At 39.0% G+C, this 20,208-nt stretch overlaps 1 protein-coding gene across 10 annotated transcripts in view; it reads right to left on the reverse strand.

Moving 5' to 3' along the window:
• The window catches only part of Zhx3 (zinc fingers and homeoboxes 3), a 120,768-nt gene that overhangs the window by 28,779 nt on the left and 71,781 nt on the right, over positions 1-20,208 (reverse strand). For 2 of the 10 annotated variants that reach the window (XM_074074769.1, XM_074074767.1), the window contains exon 4: positions 15,155-15,273. The exons of the other annotated variants lie outside the window; for them this stretch is intronic. The gene's annotated coding sequence lies outside the window, so the exon portion shown is untranslated. The remainder of the gene's footprint in view (positions 1-15,154; positions 15,274-20,208) is intronic. 10 annotated transcript variants of the gene reach the window in all.

The following is a 20,208-nucleotide window of genomic DNA, read 5'->3' on the forward strand; positions in this document are numbered from 1 at the left end:
TATTTGTATGTGGATATCTAGTTTTCCCAGCACTGTTGATTGAAAAGATTGTCCTTTACCAACAGGAAAGACTGGATAGATTTGTCAAAAATCATTTGGTCATATGTATGAGGGTTAATTTCTGGGCTCTCTAGTCTATTTCATTGGTCTGTGTGTCTTCAGAAATAATTTTTGATATTGAATACATGTTGAAATAATATTTTGAACACATAAGTTAAAATAAATTCTTAAAATTAATTTCACCTTTTTCTTTTTACTTTTTCAGTGTGGCTCTTAAAACATTTAAAATGACACATGTGGCTCCCATTATATTTCTATTGGACAGCACTGTCCTAGATGCTCCAAACTGGAGCCATGAAGCAGTGTGGAAAACAAAGGCTGACATTCTGGGATAAGATGATTTAATGTCAGCTCCCTTCCTCTTGTGTTAACCATTACAGAACTTAGGAAGAAGGAGACTGGTGTGGTTAAAAATTGAAGTTTTTGAGTTAGGCAAGCCCAGTTTGCAAGATCTGGGCTTCAACACAGCAGTCACTAGTTACCGGTACTCAGAGGCCTACTAAGTACTTGAAATGTGGCTAGCCTGAATTCAAATATGCTATAAGTATAAAGTATAAACCAGATTCAAAGACTGAATATAAAAGTAAAAGATCTCAATAAATTTTGTATCAATTATATTTTGAAATATTAATATTTTGATAGATTAGGTTCAATAAATATTTATTACTAATGTTAACTTGTTTTTACTTTAGACTTTTTTTTCATCTTCCTTTTTTTTTTTTTTTTTTTTTAGCACTGCTGGGGATTGAACACAAAGCCTCACATATGCTAAGCAAGTGCTCCACCACTGAACAACAGCCCCAGCCCTTATACTTTATTTTTTAGAGAAGCATAATAAAGTATAATTAAGCATAAGGTACAAAGATTTCCCATAAACTTCTTGTTTACAAGCATAGCCTACAGCATGATCAACATCCTCCACTAGAGTGGTGTATTTGTTATAAATGATGAACCTACAGTGACATATCATCACCAGGAGTTCACAGTTTATATTAGAGTTCACTCTTACTGTTGTATACGCTATGGGTTTGGACAAAATGACATGTATCCACGGTTACAGTATCAAACAGAACAGTTTCACTGCCCTAAATATCTTCTGTGCTCTGCCTATTCATCCTTCCCCCCCTGCAACCGCTGGCAACTCCTAATCTTTTTACTCTCCCCATAGTTTGGTCTTTTGGAGAGTGTCACGAGAATCATATAATATGTAGGCTTTTTGCACTTTCTTTTTTTTTTTTTTTTGGTAGGGCTGGGATTTGAACTCAGAGTTTCACACTTGCAAAGCAGGTGCTCTACCACTTGAGCCAAACCTCCAGTCTGTTTGTAGGCTTTTTGGATTGACTTCTTTAACTTAGTAATATGCATTTAAGATTCCCCCATGTCTTTCCATGACTTTGCAGTTCATTTTATGACTTGCTTATTTTTTCTTTTTGAAATGTGGCTCCTAAAACATTTTAATTTATTTTATTCTGTCCTAAAACATTTCAAATGACATATGTAGCTCACATTATGTTTTTGTTGGCCACTACTTGGCTTCTAGTCTGCCATCGCTTATCTCTCTGGCCACTCAAGTCCATGTCTGGTCATAATTAATTCACTGCACCCTGTACATGCTACCTTCTTACCTGCACCTGCACCAAAGGCTTCTTAAATCTGAAAACTTAACTAATGCATAGACCCAGTTTAAATAGATTTCTTCAGAACTGGAGGAGTGGATCAAGTAGTAGAGTGCCTTCCTAGCAAGTGCAAGGTCCTGAGTTCAAATCCCAATACACCAAATATGACATCTTCAGTGAAGACCTCATAAACGTCCACTATACTTAATCTTTTACAGCACATCTCATCTTATAACTTTTTAAGCATATGTCTGACTTTCCTTCCAAATTATGAGCTCCTTGAATTTAGGCCCCATGTTTTGTTTATCTTTGGGTCCTCAATCCCTAGAGCAGTATCCAAATCAGAGCATACACTCACAAGTGTTGAGTCAGTAATGAATAAAATACAGGAAAATTTGGAATATCTTCTGATATATGATGACGTATCCATTTAAAATCAAACAGAAAAGGATCTCAAATGCAACAGATCAGGCTGCAAAAGTGTACCAAGCAATAGCTAGAATTATTCAAAAGATGAAACTTGTATTTTAATCAGATCAACACTTCAATCAAAAATATTTATAAAGTGTGCCACAATGAAGAGATAGTAAAGTAGTCCCTAATGGTCAGTGACCTGGGACTGGCTTGGAAATGTGAGGACTAGCTACGGAAATTGGATGGCTAGAACAAACACATTCTATATCCATTAAATGTTAACAGCCCAGACCCCACCAGAATAGAGGCACTGAAACTGAGCCTTTGATGTAGTTTCCAAAGAAAGCCACCACGATGATTAAAGGGTTGGAAAATGAGATTTATAGGGCATGGACACAGGAACAGAGACAACTCTGCCTAAACAAGAGAAAAGGCTGAAGGGTGACTTAACAATTTTTAATCACTGTTATTATACAGATGATAGTGACCAGATGTTCTCCATTTCCACCAAAGAAAGAATACTGAAATGTACTTAAGCTGCAGCCTGAAAAAGGTGTCTAGTTTTAACAAAGAACTTAACAGTTAAGAACTAGTAATACAGCAAAGGAGACCCAGGCAAAGCCATTTCTGAACTTACTAGGCTGGAAAGTTGCAAAAGGATAGGACCTTCTACAATCCTTTGTTAAGGGCAAATTCTCAACTAACTAGTTCTCAAATGAATCATGTAACAACCACAAAAATGAAAATGAAGTAAAAATAAGAAAACTGAAACATAGCACCCTCTGGTGTACATAACTGTTTCTCAATTAAGAAACCATGTATAAATCATCACTTCTCAAAATATGAGGTCCAAACCATGCAAAATTGAGAGAAATATACACAAAGCTGATATCAGTGTTCATTTATTCACTACATCGATCTTTATCAAGCACTATGCACTTTCTCCTTTGGTACCAGGGAACATGAAGGCAACCTCAAGTTCCATATTTTGTAGGCATCAGTATCTCCCAATCACAATTCAAATGCTGAATTCAGACTTTGATGCATCAGGTGGCACATGAACATTTTGTGTTGTGGTATAATGATGCTGTCTGCCAGATAATGTGAATTTTGTCCAGGATACAGGAGTATAATGTGCACAAAATTCAAGGAACTCTTAAATGGGCTATTCCCTTTGACATGGCCTCCTGCTATCCCATGGCACATACAGCACTTTCTTACTGATATTCTTGTGTCCTGAATGCCAATAGGTCACTTCTTACACCTTCATAGGATATACACTCCAAAACTTTTCTAATATCCTTTTATTTTTAAGTTAAAAGACATTTAACCAGCTCAAAAAGCCTGAGACTCAATTGAGAAGTTTTTGTAGGCTGGCAGGGTGGTACATACTTATAATCCCAGCATTCACGAGATGATGCGGGAAGATAGAGTTTGAGCCCAGCCTGGGAAACATAGCAAGACCCTGTCTCAAGATAAATAAGAAAAAAAGTTTTAAAAAGAATCTTTTGCAGTCCTCTCTATATCTTTAGTCATCTTGGTGCCAGATAGGAACTTCATTTACTTGACATACACACTTCCTTCATGTGACGCACCATACTAAGCAAGTGATGCGTCTTTAAGGAATAAAACACAGTCAGGCAGGGCTGGTTCACACAGGTAATCCTAGATACTTGAGAGAATCAGGAGGATCAAGGTTCCAGGCCAGCTGGGCAAAAAAGTTCATGAGACCTCATTTCAATGGAAAAAAGCTGGGCATAGTGGTGCATGCCTGTCACCCAGCTATGGCCAGAAGCATAAAATAAGAGGATTGTGGTCCAGGCTAGTCTTAGCAAAAAAAATGAGATCCTATCTCCAAAACAAGCAGGTCAAAAAAAGACTGGAGGCATGACCCAAGCACCTGCCTAACAAGCACAAAGACCTGAGTTCAAACCCTAGTACCACCAAAACAAACAAAAAAACCCATAGGCCCTGTGACTGAGATTCACAGTCCAGTGGGTAAGACAGATAGAAGGAGTTATAAACAGAAGTTTAAGGCTGTAAATATTAATGGGAAAGGAAAGGCAATGGAAACGCCAAGAAAGAATTAGCCAGGTGTCCTCTCCCTTAAGATCTCAGATGGAGCTCACATGTTATGAGAGCAGATCCTAAGGACAAGGAGTCGTTCAGGCAGAGGAGAGGGGAGTATGCATCATTCTTGGTGCAAAGGCTCCCATGGTCTTAAAAAAAGAGCATGGTCACCCTCAGGAAAAAAGGAGCACACTTTCTTCCTGTCCTGGAGGACTCCTTGAGAAGATATGAGAAATGCACCTGAAGAACCTGACCCCTAAATGTAACACATACCTAAAAGGCAATAAACAAATACACAAAACAAAAACCTGACATAGACCAAGCACTGGTCCAGTGGTGGTGAGACAGATAGGAGTGGAGAGTAGTGGGAAAAAGGAGTTAGGCTGGGAAGGTCAGCAGAAATTCTATAGACACCTTTCACAGTACACTTCCCCAGCATAGCTAGTGGCCTCACCCCCAGTCCACCCACTTTGTTGCATTGACGACACTGCCTCATATTTAGGAGAACAAACTTCCTCTCTAACAAGACTGGGCTGAGGCAAGAGCTGTGCCTTTTCATCACCGCATCTCCATCACCCAGCACACTGAAGCTTGACTAAGTCATTAGCTGATGTGTGTGATTAGGATTTGAAAGAGGAGCACCCTGGACCCATAATCCCAAATGCCATCCTCTATCTAGTTCACCTGGTTTTGTTCTTCAGAAAACATCTATCCTCACTTAGCTAATGTTTTCCTATCCCTCCATTTAATACTCATAAATCAACCCCAACCCTCCTATGAGGAAAAGAGGTAAGTATTACTGTCTTCAGTTCATATTGACCTATGTCAAACTGACCGACAACCAAGCCAAGGAGCTGCAGCAGGGAATTGACTTCTCAAGCACTCAGGAGAATATGAGAGTACTGCCTCGCAAGACAAACAGAAACCCAACTCGATTATGGTGTAAAAATAGGTCATGCTTGAATACAGCCCTTTGGGTTACTGGCAGCAAGTCCCATTTGCTTCTGACTTGAGTGTCACAAGAAAGGGGCAACACAATCTTAGAATAAGGGTTCCACATCCAGCTGGCTGCCTTGGCCTGGCCTTCCAGCTGGCATTCTAGAAGTAGCACACAGGGCCAGGACATTCCTGAGGAGCTCAGCAAGCCTTTGTCACTGCTGACACGAAATACTGGAGTTGGTAAGGTTTTTCTGTTTTGGTTAAAACAAGCTGGGAGACAGTTCAAGGTTATCCTATAAGTCCCTCTCACTTGCATTCAGCAATACTTTATTTAGTAGGAGAGAAATGGATAGAGTTCAACTAGCTCACTTATATCCATGCAGAACAGCAGGAAGTATCTGCTACGTGAGTCAGTTACAATTTTAAATTATTGTAATGCTTTGATTGCAATAAATTCAGAGTGTGTGTGGCAGAGGAGCTGGGGTATCAAAATTTTGGCTTTATGGCAAGAACTGCTGTTTCATCAAAGAAAGAAGGCTGAGAATTACTGATCAAGAATAGTGGTAGGATAGTAAATAATGAACAGTTTTTTAAAGCAATTTACATGACGCTTTTACCATCTGTTCACTGTGAAAACTATATGATAAAAACCTGTAAGTTCAGTAGTTGTACCTAAATTTGTATTTCCTTAATCAAAAAAGATAAATTGAAAAACATTAATGCATATATAGGCAAGATATTAATTTGCCAAATTCTGCTCACATAAGCAATTCATGTCTTTCTAAAATAGAGTCCCTTCAATCCCTAGTCCTTCTTCCCCATGGTAGGTTAGAATCACTAATATGCACAAAATACAAGGAAACATATCTACCAATGCCATTTGGATTCTAAGATGCAAGTATGAAACCCAACTCAAAATGGTTTGCATAACAAAGAGGGCGTATTGATACATGTAAATGGGAAGTTAATAGGTTAGGTAGCTTCAGTGTGGCTTGAGTTTGATTCAGGGAATCTATGACGAAAACAAGGGCCAGTTTTCTTTCACTCTTCTTTGTTAGTCACATCTTACGGGTAGTTTCCTTAGTCATGGCAAGATAGCCATACCAGTTCCAAGCTCATATCTCCATAGAATTCAGGATAAAAAGAGGACTGGCTTTAGGAAGGCCTGTCAGAAGACTGACAGTGGTCTGAACTAGCTCATATGCCCCACCCTAAACTCCCCCTTGGCACTGACTGCCAAGTTATTGGGTTCATCATTGTGGTAATGTGTGGGGTTACCTGATTGGGTTAAATAATCAAGACCCACCCCAAAAGACAAAAACAAACATGGCCTGTTTGCTTCAGAAGGGAGACCTGTTGAGGGAGAGAGACATTAAGAATGTCCTCCACCCTTCACCTGGCATTGAATTTGATGCTGAGAGTCCCAGTATCAAGGGAAATGTATTTTTAGTGATATTACTTCTATCATTTAACAAAGACAAAAATTTATGCTTAAATTGAGACAAATTCTTTTGGAGGGAAACTCAAGGAGAAGCATGTCTTGGAAGTATAAGGAAAAATAGGTAAAGATGAGGCCAGCAGGCTTAGTTTGGAAAGGTTCAATGAAACACACTCAATAGGCCATTCTTACATTGATCCAGGGGACAGAACAAGTTATAACCAAGTGAAATTGTTTCAGCAGAGGACTGAGATGATACAGTCCAGATGTTTTCCTTCAAATTCTAACACTGCAAAGAGTAGTAACTGGTCTATCTTAGTCTTCCTTTTATGTATCTAATTTCTGAAGTGAGTTCAAACACTTTAAAAACATACCTGTACAGTGTTTCAAATTATTGTCATTTTCAGATGATCCTCTGAGTGTGTGTTTGTGTGTATATGTGTGTATTTCTCACTTATTTCAAATAAAAATATTTGAGTGCTACTAGATATTTAGGTTGGTGCCAAGAAATATGGTAGAAACAGGAAGAATTCAAAGCTACAGAGTACCTGTATCCAAGCAGTACAACTGCCACCACCACTCACTGAATAGAATTACTATATGTCAGGCACTAAGGCAAACTTCTTTACATTTATTTTCTCGTTTAATTTGATTCTCACAATAATACCATGAGCTAAGTATCAACCTGGCTTAGCACACTGAGAAACAAATGTAGCTATAAAACTTGACTCAGGTCACATAAGCAACAGGCAACAGCTGGGATTCAAAGCCAGGTATTCATGACTCCAGAGTTTATATGCTTAACCCATAGCACTTCCAGATAGCAAGAAAACAGACACAAACATCCTATAAGAGTAAACAGTACTAGAGAGTATACTCAACTAAAGAGCTAAGTCCTCAGATATACAGCAAAGTGCCTTAGGATTCTAGGAGTGAGAAGTCAAAGCAACTAGAGTGAGGAGGTACCAAATATGCTGCTGTTAGCTATCTGAGCCCTGGTAATGCCTAACTGGTCATACACAATCTGTTTCTGACTGGCCTATGATCAATGACCTACTTATGTATTATGTCTTCAGGTTTTAGATATTGATGGAATAAAAAAAACAACATTTATATATACCTTAGGATCTTTCAAAACTCTCTTCAAGGATGGAATCACCTTTTTCCTTGATATGCACAGACTTCCTCTCTGTTCTAAATATAAGGCCATACCCAGAAGGAGTAGGCTTGAAATTCTTTAAATAAATACCAGGTGGTATTTGAATATTTATACAATTGCTATAACCTTATCCCTGCCATGGTCTTTGATCATGGTATCAATTGTCATGAGCCTCCTAGTGCTATGGAAACAGGCAAATGTATTATAATGTCTTGCCAAAATGTAATACTTTCCTCTGTGCTGGTCTTCATGTACTCAAAATTCATGGAAGTGAATGGATGTGGTGTCCCTCTCATGCCTTAGCAGTCTCTTTACAAAGCAGCTGACTTCTGGCTACCCCAGGTCAGGGAAGACCTCTCAACCTTCAGGAATGTTTCTAGGATTCCATGTTTCAAGAGAGGGAGAAATATCTCCTTTATAAAACAATGAAGAATCTAAGTGTACAAGATTTCCCTCTATTTCCATGGGATTAGGGAAAAGCATCAACATTTTCTTTCTTTCTTTTTTTTTTTTAAACCCCCACAATCCTTCTGAGAATCAACATTTTCTTACAGTGAACAGGATGTGCCACAGGACCCAGTCTAGCAGAGCTTCTATGCATTCTCAGATATAACGCTTATGTGGCCAATGGAAATTAAGTTGCTACTATCCAGGCAGTGAGAAACAATCATATTTTCTACATGAGCTAACTACCATGACCAGGGTCACATCTTAAACCTTGACTTTATTTTCCAGATTTGAAACATATTTGAATGTACCAGGTTCTATGCTAACATCTCCTCATAGAGCTAATCTCAGGAAATGGACATTATCCCTATCCTACCTATGGGGAACCTAAAGCTCGGGAAAGTTATGCCAATTGCCATAGAGCTGGAAAATTGTAGTTGAGTACCAGATTGAATCTCCTGATGCCAAGTCCTCCGTTTACTCCACTGTGTGCCTCTGAGTCACCTTGTGCCAGGGTTTGGTCCTGTGAGATATTTATACAGCATTAATATATGGGACTTGGATGATCATCCTCATCTCAATCAAGAGCTTACTCTGCTCTCTAAAGAAAATTAAAAGGCATTGTGAAAAGGGATATCAGAAGGCAAACGGTGGAAAGAACTACAATGAACAGACATGCAAGTTAGGAACCCAAGGGGGAGGATTCACTTTGTCTGGGGTAAGGGATGGAAGAAAGATGTGAAGGAGGTGAAGCCTCCTTCTGGAGGAGCTCCTGAGATTAGCAAAAGCTTCTCAGGACAGGCAAGGAGCCAGGCAAACATGAAAAAGAGCTCACAAGAGAAACACTTAGATCAGGCCTTGTTATTTTGGCCTGACATTTTGGAACAGACAGCTCTACACCCTGTGTAGTGTAGAATATGGTAGCAATATCCTTGACCTTTACCTGACAGATACCAGTAGCATACAATGACCCCGACCATCCCTAGATTGTGACAAACAAAAAAGTCTTAGGATTTTGCCAAATGTCCTAGGGTAGAGGATGATGTTATTATACCTGGTTGAGAACCATTGCCTTAGGTGAAGATGTGACAGGGATAGATGAATGGGGACCTGGAGAGGATCAGAATGCCCTCTCACCAACTCCCTCAGATGTAGATTCTGATGACATAGGGCAAATGTAGCCCAATGAAAGCCCACAGTAGGAGCCCTGTAAAGAACACCTGCAGTAGAACATCTATCTGAGGAGAGAACAGATTCTAGATCTAGGCAGCTTGGAAAGGGCAAACCCTGACTCTCTTTTCTCTTTTCAGGAAGTGGAAACAAGAGAGGGAGACATGGCAACTCTACAGGATAGTCAAGAGCCTGGAATTCTCAAACCTCTTTGGGAGATTTGAGGGGACATGGATTAGGAGCAATACTGATCTATGATATCAATGCCATCCTTATCTTCTCCAGCTATCTCCTATTCCCTCACCTCTCACCCTTGGATTGCTGCTGCCCAGAAAAAGGAGCAAGGGAGTTGATATACTTACTCCTGGGAGATAGGAAGGAAAGAGAAGAAGATGAGAGAAGTGTGAGGGTCAAGAAAGATCTATTGATGGAATTTATAAATGGGACCATGCTTCTCAGTAAAAAGAAAACAAGGTAGAGCTGTGGCTAGGGGCTGAGGAAAAGTGGTAGAGAAAAGAATATTTACAATATGCCCAGTAAGTGACAATTCTGGGGAAGGAACATCTAGTGTTGACATCATGCAATACCTAGGTATCTTTTTATAAAGTGAAGTGTAAAGAGGGAAGTTCACAGACTTAGGGGCCTCCCAGGATGATCTGAGCCTCAGGCCTGGTTGGTGAATTCCTCCACGCTGTGCCTCCTTAGCTCCGGCAACCACAGCCTTTTGCTCCACATGAGCTGTGGCTGCCTGCTTACAAACTCTGTCTGCTCCAGTAGAATAGAGTGTCAGAGACTGCAATTTGGGCTCTGAGCCTCGAGCTTTTTCTTATGTGTCAGGCACAGGCCTCACAGTCCAAGAAACCAAGCAAGAGTTAATGCTAAGGTGAACAAAGGACTCGCCAAGGCCCAGCTGTGTGAATTTACAGCAGAACTAATGAGCACACCCAGTTATATAACTGCTTTTCCTGCTATGCTAGGCAGCCACTAGAGGAAAGCAGAGCTGTGTTTCTACTTCTGAGCTATATATAATCCCAGCTCTGTTTGTGTAGGGGGGCATGCTGCAACTCCACATTTTGTCACATTAGCTTTAATGTTTTCCTAAAAAAACAGCATTTTACCAGCAATGTCATTATTTTTTTTTAATAATACAGATTTAAGATATTTAAAGTTTAGATACTTTTGCCCTCATTTCCTGCATTTTTCAATCTTGAAAACATGCATTGTTTCTGGTTGCACTTCAAGAAACAAGCAGCTGGGCACCAGTGGCTCGTGCCTGTAATCCTAGTTACTCAGGAGGATTGTGGTTCGAAGTCAGCCCAAGCAAATAGTTCATGAGACCCTATCTCGAAAAAACCCATCACAAAAAGGGCTGGTGGAGTGGCTCAAGGTATAGGCCTTGAATCCAAGCCCTGTCCTGTAAAAAAAAAAAAAAAAAAAAGCAAAGAAAGTGTAAAAACAAGATGCTGCTGAAGAGATAGCTTACAACATGCCATAATTAAAGCCTTTGATGCTGGAACTTCAAGACTCCAGTCCCAAAGAGGGCAGTATTTTCCTTTGGCAACTCAATAAAGGATGATCCATTAACTAGTATAGAGTAGGCCAGGTTTGGTTTTGCTTCTTTCTCACCTATTTTCTAGTAACTAACCCTGGAACTCATGCCCTCCTCCCTGAAGGATGAATGCTGCAAAGAGAGAACCATTCATTTGTCCTAGAGCTCGACTGCAGATCATTTTTGCTGAGTAAACACCTTCTTCAGATACAGTTACCTGAAAAACATGTTTTCTGAGACCTTTTAAAGCACACATTTACTAAAAATTATCCCATCAATTCATGTTAGTTCTAAAAGGTTCTCTAGTTTCTGAAAACCAGACTTTGCTATTCTAATATGAATTGTTATATACTTACACTTAAACGTTCAAAATTACCCTTTTTTTAGTCATATACACTCATTTATACTTTTTTGCCAATTTGGCTGGGCCTTCCTCCAAACCAATTCTACAATAATGATGAGATTTTAAGAAATGAAATTATGTATCTGATGTTTTTTCAGGGAAACAGGGTAAGAAGAAAGAAAAATAGGCTTTCTAAATATTAACTGTATTAGTGGTAATATTAATATGCAAGTTTTTTGGGTTTTTTTGCAGTACTAGGGCTTGAACTCAGGGTCTTCACCTTGAGCCACTCCACCAGATGTATTTTTTTGTGTGTGATGGGTTTTTTCGAGATATGGTCTATGGAACTATTTGCCTAGCTGGCTTTGAACTGCAATCCTCCTGATCTCTGCCTCCTGAGTAGCTAGGATAACAGGTATGAGTTACCAGCACCTGGATTATCTAAATATTAATAGCACAATTATTTGTAGGCATAAATGTTTAAAAAGAATATGTACACATTTTGAGACTTGTTCAACACTGGGTGACTCAGTTATAGCAATATTCAAGGGTAGTATCACACAACAATAAATGCTGGCAAGGATGAAGGGGAAAAGCAATCTTTATTCACTGTTGGTAGGAAAATAAATTAGCACAACCACTATGGGAAGCAGTATTGAGGTTCCTCAAAAAACTAAAAATAGACCTACCATGTGATCCAGTGCATACACCCAAAGGGATGTAAGCCAGGATACAATAGAGCCACTTGCACACCCATGTTAGCACTATTCACAACAGCCAAGCTTTGAACAGCTCATACATCCTACAATTGATGTATAGATTAAGAAAATGTGGTATATACACACAATAGAGTATTATTCAGCCATAAATAAGAATGAAACTATGTTGTTTGCAGTAAATGGATAGAACTGGAAATCGTCGTGTTAAGTGGAGTAAGGCAGGTTCAGAGGTTGCATGTTTTCCCTCATATGTGGAAGTTAGACCTATAAGATAAATGTCTATATAAATACACATATAAACTTATATGCATATACATACACACATATATGTGCGTGTGTGTGTGTATATATACATATATATACACATATGTATGTAAATATGAGAGTGAGAGAGAACATGGAACATGATTATAATAGTAGGCCTGAGAAGACTAAGGAGAGGCAAAAGAGAAAAAGAGAATGATAGAGAGTGAATAATACTGAAATATATCGCATCTGTGTATCTTCATAATGAAGTATAATGTATAATGAAATGCACTGAAAACTGTTGAATAATAAGGGAACACAGTGATAAGGAATAAGTAATAAAGGGGGTTAATCTGATTAAAGTACTATATATACACATGCGAAGTACCAAGGTGAAACACCCTCGAACAATCAATACACACTTTAAAAAACGAAGGACAGGAAGGTAAAAGAGGTTCTGTCTGGAGGTAGGTAACAGTGGGAGTGGTGAAGAAGGGAAAATATAGTGAATGTACTTTGTATACATACAAATTTGAAAATAGAACAATGAAACCAGTTGAAATTGTTCCAAGAAGCAGGGAAGGTGGATGTGGAAGAATGATAGAGGGGGTGAATCTCATTAAGACATATTATAAGCACATATGTAAACGTCACAATGAACCCCCCCATACAACAAATACATGCTAATAAACAAAAAAATGAGTAATTTAAAAAAGGGTGGCATGTCACCACTATGCTTGGAGTCATATGAACCTGGACTCCAACCCTAACTTGGCTACTTCCTAGTGCAGGTCACTTGGGTCTTGGGTGCAACGGGAATCATCTGACTGCAAACAGGATAGGGCTTACTTTTTTTTTTTCTTTTATTCATATGTGCATACAATGTTTGGGTCATTTCTCCCAGGATAGGGCTTACTATGAAAATTAGCAAGTCAGTACATGTGAAAGTAGGCATGTTGAGAGTTCAACATAGGTCTTGAGCCATGCCTCCAGCCCTGTTTTGGGCTTTTTGTCTCCTTCCCTCCCCTCTGAACTTCCTAGTCACAAAGATGCCCCTAAGCACTGTTCCTCTCACTTGTAGTTACTTTAGTGATCTATACTACCTGCACCCTGCCCTCCCTATATGGTCCACTGAATCACAACTCTATTTGCCTTTCCAGAACATAAATTGTTGTCTTTAGTGACTCTCTGCAGGAGCCCATTTCAACCTGTTATCATAGTCCTTTCTTAGTCTGGCCAACCTGCCCTTCCTGAGTTCATGGTTCCTTGAAAACCCACATCTTCCCACCCCAATTCTACCCAAGCCATTTTCCTGCTCCAAGTATTTCCATAGCTCTATGGCCAACAGAAGAAATTCCAAGTTAACCTGATGTGACATTTAAGATGCATGATGTCCAGTTGCTGTCCCTCCTCCAGTTTCACTCCCTTCCCTAATCTTACTTTATAATCAAGTATAATTCTACTTCTAGTACCTGAAACCCCATCCTTTGTCATCACTCTCTAACTTTACATCTGTTCTGCTCTGCCCAGAATACTTTTCTGTCATACTTTTGGCAAACTCCTAATAAACACCAAACCTCACCCAAATGCTTCTATGATCCACTTTCTCAAATACTGACTGTATCTGGTACATTTTTCCATCACTGAACTTGCCTCACTATCATGTAATGTTTTTTTCTTGTTTTCTTATAATTCACTGACTGCTATAAATGTCTTCTTTGGGGATGGACCAACACTCAGCCTTGCATAAAGCAATTACTTGGGAAGTATGTATTGTTGAACGCCCTTCCCAGCCTGGTAGGTAAATCAGATGAAACACAGGGGACACATGCGCCAGCACAGTTTGAGAAGCCTGTAGAAGTGGGCAGAGGGAGAATTCTACTACACTACCACTTAAAATATTAAAATGTTGGTGAATGCCAGAGTTCAGGAAGACAAACCTTTTTTACATGGTTACAACTTACTCTTAACAAGTCAATTACATTTACCTAAAGCCAGGGGAGCTCAAAACTGTATTTCTCTCCCCAAAGTCTCATTCTTTTACAAGTTTCTTGCTCTGTGGAATGAACATGGGCAACTACTTTTGCAGTTTTTGGCAATGCCAGTTTATGGCTATGTTTTTCTGTTCACTGAACTGGCTCATTTCTTCAGGAGAACAAACTGTTCTGCACTGAAGCAGGAATTGGCTGGGTTCTAACAAAAAGATCCCCCCCCCCAGTGTTTTTGCAAAAGACCCAAGTCAATTTATAGCCAAGTAACAAAAGGTCAGAAAGGTTAGTCAAGCAATGGGCGTAATTCCTGTGTGTCACAGCCAATAAAGGAAATGTGTGGGAATAAATAGTATGTAATTTTAACCTGAAATTATTTGTGCAAAACTATTATTGTAAGCTATACAAAATGATCCATGGCTTCTAATATAAAGAATATCTACTTCTGACTTTTTAAAGGCATGCTTACTGTGGAAGAACTGAAATGACCTTAAATTCCTCATTTACAAGTGGAAAATGTCAAAAACTTTCTTTGCACTAATGGATTTTTTAAAAACTCAGTTATTGTTTTTCATTTTTGAAATAAAAATGCCCACATAAAAAATTAAGTAGCTTACAGTTAGGTCACAAATACAATTTGTGTGACTGAATTTAAAATAAAGCCCCTCCCAAAAGGGAGATGTTTTTGACCAAAAAGTCTAAGAAAATGCTCTAGAAAGGTAACAGTTCATCTGTTTTGATCATGGTAGAAGTATGAAAAACTTCTGCATTACTGATTGAGCATAAGAACAAAAAAAGCCTGCTTTTAAAGCAGACATGAAGAGTCTACATCACCAGCCAAGCAAGGAGAAGACAGATGAGTAACAGCCTGTACTGGGCAGCTAACCAGGCCCAAGCTCATGGGTCTGTGGAGTAAAGAAGCCTTTCAGATTTCAAGTCTGTTAGAAGTTCTCCTCCCCCATCTCTCCACCCCTTCATGATGTCTAAAGTACTCACCATTCAAAATAATTGTATAATCCAAAAGATGAATGATTAAATAGAACACTGTCACAGTCCAGACAAGATGGTATAAACCCATTTCATTTCCCATCTCCTTGTATGTACAATTATAAACCCTGGAAATAACACAAAAGGAAACCAAAAGAGAAGTCTGAAAGATGGAAAAAGGAAGGTGAATTAGTTAGGGACCCCAGGACTGGAGGAAAAACATATGAGCTGGGCATCTAATGGTCCCCCTCCCTGACACAGCCGACTAAAGTAGAAGGCTCAATGTTTTCCAAACCCCTACATAGAAACAGAAGGCAGTCTAGGACTGAATGGGAATTCCACTGACAATACCACTACAAACTAGCTGCATACCTCAGGATCCCACTAGCAATAAGCAATCTGGGGGAACATGCTCTCCCTCCCTACAGGGCCTCCAGGAAGTACTTACTCTTCATCTCAGAGGACAGAGACTCCCTCTCCCACCTAGGGACACCAAGAATCATGGTGTGGGGAAACTCCTTACTCCCCTTAGATCATCAGAAGCCAGGGTGAACCCCAACAACAAATTAACCAAGCAGACCAAATGAGTACTTCAAGTCATTGGAATCACAAAAGTAGATCCAAACCCATGCACTAACCCTAAACAGGGTGACTACCTGCTAAAACAGAAGATTTAAATATGACCTAGAGTCTCCTAATGTTACAGATAAACCATCCAAAATAGAATTGAAAACATTATAACAAGAACCAAGAAAATCACAACGTGAATGGAAAAAAAATTAGCTAATGCAAACACAGCCATCATAAAAATGCTTCAACAAGCAATTACAAGTTCTTTTGTAAAAAAATTTTAATAACCATCAATAACAGCAACAACAAAACAAAGTCTCACTATGTAGCCCAGGCTAGTATTGAACTGTTGATCCTCCTGCTTCAGCCTCATGAGTGCTAGGATTACAGATGTGTCCCACCATGCCTGGATTACAGGTCCTTTTGAAACAAACAAAAAAAACTTTAAATTTATCAAAGAAATATAAGTTATAAAAAAGAACTAAATGGAAATTAAAGAACTGAAAGATAAAAACCCAGAAATTTAAACAAAATTTTCTAGGTGGGTTTAATAATAGGATGGAGAGGAAAAAATTGATGAGCTTGAGGATGGATCAATAGAAATTACCTAACACAAACAAAAGAGAAAAAGTAGGCTAAAAACAAATGTACAGAATCTCAGACAATTATGAAGTAATAACAAAAGAACAAATATTTATACTATCAGTGTCCCAGAAGAACTTAGAGAGACTTGGGGCTATAAGAGTATTCAAAAAGATACCCATGTTTACTGCAGCACTATTCACAATAGCCAAGTTATGGAAACAGCCAAGATGCCCCACTACTGACGAATGGATTAAGAATATGTGGTATTTATACACAATGGAATTTTATGCAGCCATGAAGAAGAATGAAATCTTATCATTCACAAGTAAATGGATGGAACTGGAGAACATCATTCTGAGTGGGGTTAGCCTAGCCCAAAAGACCAAAAATCGTATGTTCTCCCTCATATGTGGACATTAGATCAAGGGCAAACACAGCAAGAGGATTGGACTTTGATCACATGATAACGGGAGAGCACACTTGGGAGGTATGAGGATAGGTAAGACACCCAAAAAACTAAATAGCATTTGTTGCCCTCAATGCAGAGAAACTAATACAGATACTTTAAAGTGACAGAGGCCAATAGGAGAAGGGGACCAGGAACTAGAGAAAAGCTTAGATCAAGAAGAATTAACCTAGAAGGTAACACACACGCACAGGAAATTAATGTGAGTCAACTCCCTGTATAGCTATCCTTATCTCAACTAGCAAAACCCTTGGTCCTTCCTATTATTGCTTATACTCTCTCTTTAACAAAATTAGAGATAAGGGCAAAACAGTTTCTGCCTGGTAGTGAGGGGGAAGGGGGAGAGAGAGAGGGAGTGGGGGTGGGGTTAAAAGAGGGGGTGGGGGGAAGGGGGAAAATGACCCAAACATTCTATGCACATATGAATAAGAAAAAATAAATAAATAAATAAAAATTTGAATAAAAAAAAATAAATGGCTGAAATTTCCCCAAATTTGGTGAAAGACCTAAATCTACAGATTCAAGAAGCTGAACATTTCTTTGCCTCTTGTCTGCCAGGAGGTGAGCAACTTTGCTCTACCACATGCTCTCTGCCATGATATTCTGTCTCACTACTCATGAGCCCAAAAGGCCCAGAGCAACAGAGCCAAGCAACTAAAACCACTAGCCTTCTTCTTAAGTTGTCTCTTTCACCTCATGTGATGAAAACCCAAAGATGCACATGTCTTTTGCCTCTGCAAATTCAAAAAGTGAGAAAGAACATTGGACCCTAACGATACAGGAAATTATTTAGGATATTATATTTAGTAAGACATAATACGTAAATAAATATTCTAAATGTAAGATACTATATATATATATGTATTATACTCTGTGTAAACAATTATCTTCATTATGATTGCCTATGTCTTCCAGATTATCTATCACAAAATGAGTGGCTTTTATAATCAGAAAACAACGTTATTTTTAATTTTTTTCTTTTCTTAAAGTAGTATGTTATTGAGAAGGGGAATTAGTCTTTATCATTGGCATCATCAATGTGGATGTTTATACTGGTGGGTTGACTGCTCATCCCCTCCCAACCCTCTAGAGGACTAGAGGCACAGGGAAGAAGACCTAAAAGACCAGGAAATATCATTTTTTGCAAGCTTTAGATACAGGAAGTAGAGGTAGGAAGTGGCAAGTGGGAAGGAGAAAGAGAGTTGAGAAGGGATAGCAAAGTCAGCCTGTTGGACACCTGCCTCACTTCTAGTGGTCTCCAGCATCACTGCTCTAGGTTTCTGCAGGTCTGGCCACTGAGGTGGTTCTTGCATTCCTCACTGCATCCCAAGACCACATGACATGTCTCGGTTCCCCCTGGCCCAGCAGAGCCAAACCAGGTATCATCATCCTACCCTGCTAAGGGCCAAAGTCCAGAAGAATAATCTTCAGTATTACATTGCTGAGTAGGTATCAATTTAACATGCCCATCTTCCTTCCTTTCTGTTTTTTTTTTTTCTTTCAAAGTCTCTCCCTAATTTTTTCCAGGGACCTTTCCTACTTTATAACAGGCCCAATCCTTTTTCTGGCATTTCAAGAAATCTCAAAGTAATCCTCAATGCTTCCTTGTTCTTTCTTTATGTAACCAATCTGTATTCATAAAGAAGACCCAGCACATTTCTAAGGTCTCCTATTAGAGAATCATAATTTTTTTGACAAAGGTTCTCACTATGTAGCCCAGGCTGACCTCAAACTTATGATTCTCCTGCTTCAGCCACCTGAGTGCTAGAGTGTAATTCTTTATCAAATATTATTTTCACTCTTCTTAACACAACTGAAAATGAGCCCTATTAAAGTCAAAACAAAGCTCTGAAGATTATTTTCTGTATAAATTGTTTCCTTGCTGATGTTGTTAGGGCCCTACTTAGCAGGAAATGGCCCATTTCAAGATTTGTCACTCTTTTTTTTTTTTTTTTTTGTACTGGGGGATGAACTCGCTTTGTGCTTGCTAAGCAGGTGCTTTACCACTCAAGCCATGCTTCCAGCCAAGATTTATCACTCTTACCACCCGTCCTAGAAAAGTTGCCTTTTTCTCTAGCTGAAGACATGAACTTAAACCTGTAAGGGGCAGGGGCACACAAGATAACTCAGAACAAATCCTAACTTTAAGGTGCTATAAGGACTACAGGTCAAGATTAGTCATCTCTCTTGTCATCTCCTATGGCTCACTACCAACAAGGTGGGATAACAAAATTTTACAAATATTTCATCACTTATTGTTCATTACTACATTAACATTTAAAATAAACTTCCCTGCTGTTTTGCTTTTTTGGCTGAAGTGGAAAAAAAGTATAATCTTTGGAGTTACCGTGTCCTTATTACTTATTAGCCACACAAGTTTGTAGCCTTTCCATCTATAAAATGGAAATAATTCTGCATACCACTTGTGAGAACTAATATATTACTTATAAAAAGTTCCTGAATCCAGGAATGATGGTAAATGACTGTTATCCCAGCTACTCAGAAGGCAGTGACTGGGAGGATAGCAGTTCAAGGCCAGCACAGGCAAAAAGTTAGTGAGACCCCATCTCAACAAAACATGCTGGGCATGGTGGTGCATGCCTATCATCCCAGCTATGAGGAATGCATAAGTAAGGGAATTACCATCAGAGGCTGACTGTGGGCAAAAACTTTGAGACCCAATCTGAAAAATAACTACAGCAAAAAAAAAAAAAAAAAAAAAGGATTGGGGTGTGTCCCAAGGGACAGAGTGCCTGTCTAGCAAGCACAACACTCTGGACTCAAATCCCAGGGAGGAGGAAGAGGAATAGGAGGAGGAAGACGAGGAGGAGAAACAAACTGAAAGTTCCTGGAATATCACTGGTGCTCTCCTGATACCATTTAATGTTCCTCTTAGTTTCTTTTTTCCGAGTGAGTTACCTTAAGCTCTTTTAGAACAGGTTAGCATATAAATAGACAATATAAAAACAGAGGACAATCCTCTGGAAAGAGGGGTAGACACTGACTAGGAAGAGGCATGAGGCACCTTTCTAGATAATGATAATATCTTTGGGTTACACAGATGTATGTAGTTGTCAAAACCAGGCAAATGTACAGTTAAAATTTAATTACAGTGAAATGTACAAATCTTACCTCAAAATAAAATAACCTCAATAAGGACCTCTACTTAATGATATGTATGCTGAAATACTGAGGGGGAAATACATCAAAAACACAATGGATAGATGGCTGGATAGAGGGATAGGAGGTACATACAGTAAAATGTATGTTCAACCACTGGTTCAAACCCAGTGGTAGGTATGGTTGCTCACTATTCTTTCAACTGTGCAACATCCTTGAAATTTTTCATAATAAAATGTAATGAAAACTATCCTACTGAAAAAGAAGGCACTCAATCACATTAGTTCTCTTCTTGAACCCTCTCCCTATAGTTATTCATGCA

The sequence above is a fragment of the Castor canadensis genome, chromosome 5 (assembly GCF_047511655.1).
Source record: "Castor canadensis chromosome 5, mCasCan1.hap1v2, whole genome shotgun sequence".
Taxonomy (NCBI): Eukaryota; Metazoa; Chordata; class Mammalia; order Rodentia; family Castoridae; genus Castor; species Castor canadensis.